At 34.8% G+C, this 10440-nt stretch overlaps 1 long non-coding RNA gene across 1 annotated transcript in view; it reads left to right on the top strand.

Annotated features, from left to right (window-relative positions):
- Nucleotides 1–4935: 4935 nt before the first annotated feature.
- Nucleotides 4936–10440, top strand: part of LOC122235011 — a 41876-nt gene continuing 36371 nt past the window's right edge. Inside the window, exons 1-2 of the long non-coding RNA XR_006213078.1 lie at nt 4936–5109; nt 8261–8413. This is a non-coding gene — a long non-coding RNA (uncharacterized LOC122235011). The remainder of the gene's footprint in view (nt 5110–8260; nt 8414–10440) is intronic.

Raw genomic sequence — 10440 nt, 5'->3', positions numbered from 1 at the left:
GCTTTGAGATTTGTCTATTTAAATGAACTTATAAAGCCAAGATGAATAAAAACACATGAACAAAGTGTTAAAACAAAGCATAGTTTTGTGATATGGAATTAATTGAAATCAAAGTAACAAGGATATTTAGATACCTAAGTATAAATATATATCTAAAGAAAAATAATCTATTTAAGTAACCAGACACTAATGAATGATTTAAATATGATAAAACAGTTTGGGACTATTTTTGTGACTGGTAAGCCAATATATGACTAATATTGCTATATTATCAGAAACAAATACATGCAAATACAAGAACAGTAATACATACTTCAAAACAGTACTTTTCCCTAAAATAGTGAGAACTGACATCCCAATTCTATGCCTCGGTTTTTGAGTCAATGCACCCAGTCAAAATCCCCCTGAGGTATTAATGCTGATAGAAGAAGAGAAGGGGACACAGGGTACAGCACCAGAGGGTCTGAACCACTTCTGAAGCACATTATTTGTGACTTCAGAACTCCTTGATTCCGACATGTTATTTAGCCTTTCCGCTCGGTGTTGGATTGCCATTATACACCTTATCATGCGATGTGCCCAGGTCTTTTTATTTCATAGTGTGAAGTTCACTTGTGCTGTAGTCATGGGTTCAGTCTCCTGTAGGTCTTAGTAGCAAGCGAGGAGATATTTCTCCAAAGAAGAAACGCAAGTTACTTGCAGAAGAACACATGTCTTAATTCCAAACTGTTTGTGCTGTGATTCCTATTAGAGCTCGCTAAAGGCTCCATACAGCATTCCAATTGTCACTCACACTTCAAGTATTTGAGGGCCAGAAGTCCCGAGTGGGGGAGCAATTTGTACTGTGGCCTGGACTTGCTACAGAAACGGATCTGTCTCTGGATCCCACACAAAACTAGCAGCCGTAAACTGCTATTTCGTAAATAAGTCAGAGCAGCATGCTTGAAGCTGGTGTATTTCCTTTAAAATCTGAAAATCTCTCTTTTTAATGGTAGCTATTGTAAGATACAACAGTCTTTTCCTATGGAAAAAGTATCCTAATGTGCTTTAGTCTAATGCTTCTAATGGTAGGACCCCTCAATTTTCATAGTTGACTTCCCACTCTCTGGCACAGTCATGTTTGACAAAGGTGTCTGTGATACTGTGATACTTCATGTTTGCTACTTTCTGATTATCACCAATTCGGTATGATGCTCACTGTGTGGTAGACCAGTGATGTTTTGTGGGATGCTAAGAAAATGAACATCTCCATCATATAAATCATAGATTTGGCATAACATCAAGGCAAGGTAGAGAAAGTATATTGTTGTCTTTGCCAGGTAAAAGCCAATGGTTTCGGTAGTCTACAGAAAGACACTAAATACATAACAGAAAACACACACACTCTACTCATAAAATGAAGACACGTCCTGATAGGGTGATTCTACCTCTTATTGTCTTACCCTTTATTTTGGGCCAGGCCAGAATGGGTAAAGTGTGCTGGACCAGAGAAGGTTGTAGAAATTTCTTGACCATCGCTATGAGAAAAACATGAAATTTAATGTGATTTCTGTCTGAGAGAGAGCATGCAGGGTCAAAGCCAGACGAATATGTGCAAACATGTTCTTAACACAAAGAAGAACTGAGGAGCCTCTAGGTGAAACAGAAGATAAAACATAAAAAAAATAGCAAGTCAATAGGGCTGTCATAAAAGGAATATGAAAATGTATAGTGAGGTTTTTATATTCTCTTTAGAGCTTTAATATGCTTATTTATAAGGTCTTGGACAAAAAGCATATACTTCTGTATACATAGTTCATTAAAACATGTATTCTTAAGGTGCCAGAATGGCTCAGTGACCCAATTTCAGCTAAGGTCATGATCTCACGGTTCGTGAGTTTGAGCCCCGTGTCAGGCTCGTTGTCAGCACAGATCCTCTGTCCCCCTCTCTCTCTGCCCCCCACTCTTGTGTGCTCTATCTTTTCCTCAAAACTAAATAAACATTACAAAATGTATTCTTAAACATTTAATATTTTAGAGGCAAGTTCAAAATGGAATTTTGAAAAATAATATTTACCATCTTTTTCTCCACCTTTTGACATCTAAAAGACTAAGTTGAAAGATAGACAGTGTTGATTACAGAATTTTCCTTTGAATACACATTGTGCATATTACTTAAATTCTTGGATTTAAGTAGTGGATTCAAGTAGCCTGTAGTGATTGTACCAAGTGTGTGCGTGTGTGCATGTATGTGTGTGTATTTGCGTGTGTTGGAGTACATCCATTTATGAGACATACACACTTACATACACATACACGTATGTGTCTATATACTCAAATGCATACTCTATGTGTTATAAATTGATACCTAGTTTTCTCCCAAAATGCAATATGTACAAAATGGCTGAGATCACTTACCCATCTCCTAGCCTTCAAACACAAGTAGACAGTCATGAAACTATTACTATAAAAAGAGTGAAATTAATTGTAGAGGTGATGAATTGTAGAGGTGTAGAGAATATCCTTTTACTCAGTTTTCCTTTGGCTGCTGGAATGTAAACTCATGTATAACAAAATGTATAATTATACACTTCTCAAATGAAAATATAATTATTAATTCTTTCCACATTAATGTCAATATTAAACCCATTCAGTGAACTGATCAAATGGCTTTCAAAAAAGGGAAGCTGGATATGTGGAGAGTCTGAACAATGACTAATACCAAGCACAGTGGGAAGGAAAGGAGCCCACAGATCTGTGGTAGACTGAAAAAATTATTCTTCTCCTGCTACTGGCTATGCTCCAAAATATTCAGCTCATTTTTCTTCATCCACCTTTCTTCTGTCATCCTGTAGGAAAGGCTTCTGAAAGACATAATTGACTGTGTCTACCTCTGTTTCCTTCACTGTCTGCTTTTTGGGAGTCCTGTTATGATGCTTTCATGCTTGGGACACTGACATCTTAAGTTTCCTAAATTTAGGGATTGGCTATATATTCTCAGAAAAGGCGTTGGTTGTCCAATAGGCATAGTAACCACAACCTTCAGTGCAGACAGTATGCCCCACTTGGATACAATATCTATCTTTGTGTTCAGAAACACTGGTACCATGGCTGGTTCAGCACACAGGTGGAACACAGAAATGAGTGAATCAGCGGCAGCTGTAGAACCCAAAATACACAATTATTTCAAATCATGAGAGGTATTATAACAAGTTACTTGGTAAATATAGCAGTTCTAGAAATTTCACATACACACACACACATGCAAAACCTACCTTAAATTTTTACTGGTGACGGGTCATTAGAGCAATCCTAATTTAATTAGCAATTTTTGTCTGCATGCTTGTGTTGGGCAAAGAGCTAATGACATATCTAAGATTAGAAATCTAAGTCCATAAGAAATACCCAGGACATTGCTCACTTCTCAGAGCTACTTTTTTTTTTCTATAGGACTTTTAGAAGTTTGTTCATTTTGGATTTCCATCAAATCCTTGGCTTCTCAACTGAAACTTTAATTCTATGGAAATATTCCCGATGCAACTGTCACTGCATCATTTAAGAGCTTAGGGCTATATGTGGTGCTGATTGCACTGTGGATATCTGGCTATAAAGTAAGGACAGAAACTATTAACTTACCTCGTATGATTCACAGAATTTCTATCAGATAGTAACATGAAATTCAAATAAACATGTTAAATGATAATGGCTCCATAATCCATCACCAATCTCCTGAGTTATCCTATTCCCTACTGCTTAGCTAGTAAAGTAAATGTGCCATTGATCCATGGCCAAGAAAGGTGAAGTGCTATGGCATGGAATTGGAAATACTAATTCTTTTTAATTGGACATGGATAGAAAAAATATTAAATTTTTTTTAATGTTTATCTAGTTTTTAGAGAGAGAGACAGAGAGTGTGAGCAGAGGAGGCGCAGAGAGAGAGGGAGACACAGAATCAGAAGCAGGCTCCAGTCTCTGAGCTGTCAGCACAGAGCTCCACGTGGGTTCAAACTCATGAAATGTGAGATCATGATCTGAGCCGAAGTCGGACCCTCAACCGACTGAGCCACCCAGGCGCCCGGGATCGAAAAATATTTTAATATGTAGTTTTCAAATTAGAAATTGGTGATTTTATAATTTAGAATTATAAAATGTAAGGTAACTATGTGCCTCTCAGAACAAGATGAGACCGCATACAGAGTACAATTTAGAATCCCTTTCCAAAACAGTTTCTATGTGAATTTCCCCCAAAAGGACCATGACTGGTCTTGCTTGGCTCACATGTCCATTCTCAACCCATAACTGAACACAATTATGTATTTCCACTTCTGTGGAGGAGGACATCATGCCTTTTAATTGACAGCCTTGCCCCCACTCCCCTCTAACACGTAAAGGCAGTTATCACAAAGAAGGTAGTGAATATCTGCCACAACTCTCAAGAGGCCTAGCAAAATGGTGGTGTGCTAGAACCTAAAGAGAGATCTAGCCAATGAGAAGTTGCCCATAATGAGTATGATCTAATTGTAAGAAAAGCGGTATCGTGGGTTTGATTTACACTTACCTCCTTTTCTGGGAAATGATGTAGAATGAGAATTCTATGCCCCAAAGTGAGTAGAGACCAAAATTTTGGTTTGAAAGTAGAGTATAATAGATTTCAGCATGGATTGTTTCAAGGACTGGCACGAGAAAAACCCTAATTGTTCTAGAATATACCTTGAGTAAGATGTCCTTGGATTTGGGGGCAGATGTTAAATATTGTTTTATGGATTAAAATAATTTAGACAACTGACACATATTTTTCTGGCATTTTAGTGTATTTGGGGAGAAAGAGAAGACTTATTTGAACAGTCTTCAACTATAAGAATTTACTTCTACCAGTTATGCCATATTCTTCTTGAAAGGAGATTTAATGGATAAAATGTATACATTTTTAGAACTGTACTTATTATACTACAATAACTATCAGTCCATACCTGAAATACAAAGTGCTTTTATATCTAAAAGGGAGATGTGCTTTGATCTAGAACCCTCACATATTTTGAGTATTATATTGCTTATGAAATTTTGTGTTAATATAATTCTAACTTTCCTCTGTAGTGAGCACATCTAAGAAGCAATGATCAGAATCCACAGGTAATGAGTTCTTTCACTATCATCTGCAATAAAAATATAATTTCAACATTTTATGGTATATCAGTTTTTTTTCAAGGCTAATTGTTCTAATGAGTTAAACTATAAAGACATTTGTTGTATGGGTTGGATGACAATATTATTCTCCAGAATCAGTCAATTTTTAGTCTATGTAATTCTCCTAAGCAAAAAAAAAAAAAAAAAAGTTATATTCCCATCCTAGGAATAGTCAACAAGGCAAAACAAATTGTTTTATGTTGTGTACCATATTTGTGACTTTTACTTAATTCAGTACATTCAGCATGCATTCAAGGTGCTGATTTCACATTTTACTATTGTATTTATTGGTATATTAATAAAGTTAAACACAGAAATAAGCGTATATATCTATAGAATTTAATTCAACCCCTTTCTTTTTTTGCTAAAATGTAACATTTCCAATGTATTCACAACCATGCTGATAAAATAACCTAAATGATAAAGAGGAAGTGGGTTGTATCTTTAGAAGAAACGGAAGTTCTTCATAAACATAAAATTAGATAAAAGTTCTCAGAAATTTGTGTTGCTTAGAATTAGTAAAAATGAGGGGCTAGTCATTTTTAAGAAAGGCATTTCCTTAGAAAATCTATTGATCTTTTTCCTCTGTGAACAAAGTAGGTATTCCATAAACTGAATAGCAGTCTAAAGAATCTAATTTCAAGGAAAATTTAGCTCAGGAGATTTGATCTTTTCCATGAACCCTTTTCAGTTCCTTTACTGGATTCAAAGAAAAGTGTTTTAGACATCTGTCCCAGTACTTTTAGGAAGGGAATATTCATTTTAGGTACCTGCTTAGGTAAATTTATTGTACCACCCTATAAAATTTTGGAAAGCCGGCGCACCTGGGTGGCTCAGTCCGTCGGGCATCTGACTTCAGCTCAGGTCATAAGCTCTCAGTTTGTGGGTTCGAGCCCACATTGGGCTCTGTGCTGACAGCTCGGAGCCTGGAGCCTGCTTTGGATTCTGTGTCTCCATCTTTCTGCCCCTCCCCCACTTTCTCTCTCTCTCTCTCTCTCTCTCTCTCTCTCTCTCTCTCTCAAAAATAAACAAACATTAAAAATTTGGAAAAAAAATTGGAAAGCCAGTTACAACTTAAAAACTAAGACACTTTCAGTAAATTGATTCTATCAATCATTGGCTGTATTAATTAATACTTCCTTCAGTAGTGTTTGAGAATTTCCATTGTTCTACACCCTTATCATATTTTACAAAACTGGTGGTAGATTTTTAAATGTTTGTGAATCAGGAGCACCTGGGTGGCTCAGTAGGTTAAGTGTCTGACTTGGATTCAGGTCATGATTTCATGGCTTGGGAGTTCAAGTTCTGCAGTGGGCTCTGTGCTGACAGCTCGGAGCCTGGAGCCTGCTTCGGACTCAGTGTCTCCGTGCTCCTCCCCTACTTGTGCTCCCTCTCCTCCCCCCCCCAACAAATAAATAAAAATTAAATTTTTTAAAAAATAAACGTCTATGAATCTAATGATGAAATCGTATCTTGTTTTTTAATTTACATTTTCTTCCTTTTTAGTGCAGACTAGCATCTTTTCACGTATTGATTTATTTTTAAATTTGAAACTTCTTCGTGCTCTGTTCTCTTTCTTTCTCTGTTTTTCTCTCTGTCTCTAGAGAGAGAATTGTCAATTTTTTTAAATTTTTTTAACATTTATTTATTTTTTGAGAGACATAGAGAGACAGAGCACAAGTTGGGGAGGGGCAGAGAGAGAGAAGGAGACAGAATCTGAAGCAGGCTCCAGGCTCTGAGCTGTCAGCACAGAGCCCGATGCAGGACTCAAACTCGCAAACTGTGATATCATGACCTGAGCCACAGTTGGACGCTCAACCGACTGAGCCACCCAGGTGCCCCAGAGAATTGTCAATTTATATATACATAGAACATATGTGAATGACTTTAATTTGTGTGTTATATAAAAATTTCAGGTACTTTCCCCACTATATCATACATTTTTAATACTGTTTAACATGTTTTGGGTTATACAGATTTTTTTTAAGTTTTATTTTTATTTATTTTGGGAGACAGAGAGTGTGAGAGTGGGGAAGGGGCAGAGAGAGAGAATCCCAAGCAGGCTCCATGCTCAGTGGGGAAACTGATTAGGGACTCGAACTCAGGAACTGTGAAGTCATGACCTGAGCTGAAATCAAGAGTCAGATGTTTAACCAACTGAGCTACCCAGGTGCCCCTGTTATACAGATGTTTTATCTTTTAACTTTAATATGGTGACATTTCTGTCTCTATTCTTTGTAGATTGTACTTTTTTTTGTGTTTTATGTAGGAAGCCCTTTCTTACGCCAACATTTTTTCAATTAAATGAATGTGTACAGTTTGCTTCTCAAAGCAATATTCTTACTTTTTTTTCTGCTTCATCTGTTAATGTTTGACAAATGTATACTAAAATATCTTAAATGATAGTGGATTTTTAAATTTCTCCTTACAATTTTTTATGTCATATATTTCAAGACTATGTTGCAAAGTGTGTAAAATTCTTATTTGTATTTTCGATAGATTATTTTCTTATTCCTCTTTTACCTCTTATGCTTACCTCAATTTCAATATTATCTGAAATCATCTTATTAGTAATGGCCTGACTTATCTTTTCTATTTTTTTAATTTTTGTATTAAAATTTTAAGTTTCACATATTTTTAGATTGAAAAATATTTATTTGACAATCTTTGCATTTTGTACAGATAAGTTAATTTTTCTATATTTATTGGAATTTCTATTCTACATTTTGGAATTGCTATTCTATCTTTCTGAGTAATCTGTTCATCATTTTTCTATTCTTTCCTGCCTTGTGTTCAGTGTATTTCCTTTTTTCTTCTCCTATGCTAATTTGGTAGTTAAATTTTGGTCTATATTGTTCTGTTATAAACTTTGTAATAAACTCTGTATTTATAAGTTGCACAAAGATATTAACATAATTGCCCAATGTATACCAACCCCCTTTCCTCTTCCCATCTTGTTAAGGTTTTGGGCATATAATTTGAGTATTACCATTATCCCATAATACAAAAGAGGTTTCCATTTGACAGATAAATACTTTCACAAATATTATTACTCAGTAGTCCCCCTTATCAGCAGCTTCACTTGTTGCTGTTTCAGTTACCTGTGGTAAACCATGGTCCAGAAGGAGATGATCCTCTTTGTCAGACGGTCAATAGTAGCCTAACACCATGTCACAATGCCTGCATCATTCACTTTGCTTCATCTCATCACGTAGGCATGTTGTCACCTCCCATCATCACAAGAAGAAGGGTGAGTACAGTGTAAGGTACTTTGACAGAACATTCACCTACTTTTATCACACTGTATTGTTAGAATGGTTCTATTTGATCATTAGCTATTGTTGTTAATCTCTTACTGTACCTAATTTATAAATTAAATTTGATCAGATTTATGTATAGGAACAAAAAAACATATGTAGAGTGTTGGGTACTATCTGCAGTTTCAGGTCTGGGAATATATCCCCCGTGGATAAAGGGGGAAGCACTACTGTACTAATTTTCAAGTTCTTTTTGAGAATTTTATTTAAAATATTTATTTATTTATTTATTTATTTATTTATTCATCATGATACATGTCATCACCCTAAAAAGTAGCTCCATAGCCATTAACATAGATTGTTCATTCTCTGTACCTTCAGTCCATGACAAAAACGAATCCACTTTCTGTTTCTATGAACTTGACTATTTGGGATATTTCATGTAAATTAAATCACATAGTATGTGACCTTTTTATCTGTTTTTTTTTTTTTTTCACTTAAGGTAATGTTCTCAAGGTTTTTACATGTTGCAACATGTATCAGTACTTCATTCACTTTTATGGCTATGTAATAGTCCATCGTATAGATATACCACACTTCACTTATCCCATTTAAATTACTTACATTTAATTATCCAATTTAAATTACTTAAATCACTTAAATTTTTTGGCTCTTATGAATACTATTGCCATACCATTTGTATGTAAAGGCTTTAGGTGAACATATGATTTCAATTCCCTGGGAATATGTACACATGGAAATGAAATTCCTGAGTCATAAAGTAATTCTGTGTTTTACTTTTTCAGGACTCACCAAACTGATTTCCCAGGGAATATATATTCCCTTTAGGAATAATATACATCCTCACCAACCATTGTCATTGCCATTTTCTTTATTACAGACATCCTAGTGGCTATGAAGTAATATTACAAATTAGTTTCAATTTACATTTCTCTGAAAATCAATGCAATTGAATATCTTTTTATGTACTTATTGGCTCTTTGCAGATAATTTTTGGAATAATATTTATTGATACTTGCCAATTTTTAAATTAGTTATTTTCTTTTATTTTTGATTTGTAAGAATTCCTCATGTATTCTGGATGGTCGTCCCCTATCGGATATATGGTTTTCAGATATTTATCTTTAACTTTCATGGTAATCTCCTTTGAAATATGAGTTTCTAAATATTTTAAATGAACTCCAGTCTTTCTATTTTTTTCTTTTGTTCTTGCTTCTGGTATTTATATCATAGCTAAGAAACCATTGCCTAATCCAAAGTCATGAATATTTTTGCCTGTGTCTTAAGATTTTTTGTGTAGTTTTGTTTCTTATATTAAACGTTTTCAGTCATTGGGAGTTACTATTTTTGCGTATGGTATAAGGTAGGGGACCAGTCTTAGTTTTTTTACAGGGATATCTTATCTAGTTGTTCTTGGACAATTTGTTGAAAAGACTCCTCTTTCTTTATTAAATTATCTTAGCACTCTTGTAAAAATTGATGATGAATGTAAAGATTTCTTTCTGGATTCTCAATTCTAATCCAATGATTTATAAATCTACCCTTACTCTATGCTGGTACCAATGTCTTGATTGAGTACTATCTTCATTACCGAAATGAGTTCTCCAAAAGTATTCTTTTTGTACAAGATCATTTAGGCTTTGCTGGGTTCCTTGCATTCCCATGTAAATTTTAGGATCAGTCTGTCAATTTCTACAACAAAACCAGTTGGTATTTTGATAAGGATTATGCTGACTTTATAGATCAATTTGGGGGACTATTATAATTTTATCAATATTAAGTCTTCCAAGCCATGAGCATGGGATATCTTTGGATTTATTTAGGTCTTCTTTAATATCTTTCGATGATACTTTGCATTTTTCAGTATACAAGTCTTGTACTTCTTTTGTGAAATTTGTTCTTAGGTATTTTATTCTTTTGGATGCAATTTTATATAGAAAAATTTTATTAATTTCAGTTTTAGATTATTTCTAGTGTGTAGAAATGCAACTTATTTTGT

This window comes from Panthera tigris, chromosome F2, assembly GCF_018350195.1.
Source record: "Panthera tigris isolate Pti1 chromosome F2, P.tigris_Pti1_mat1.1, whole genome shotgun sequence".
In the NCBI taxonomy this organism is placed as follows: Eukaryota; Metazoa; Chordata; class Mammalia; order Carnivora; family Felidae; genus Panthera; species Panthera tigris.
This window is presented reverse-complemented; position numbering and strand designations above follow the sequence as displayed.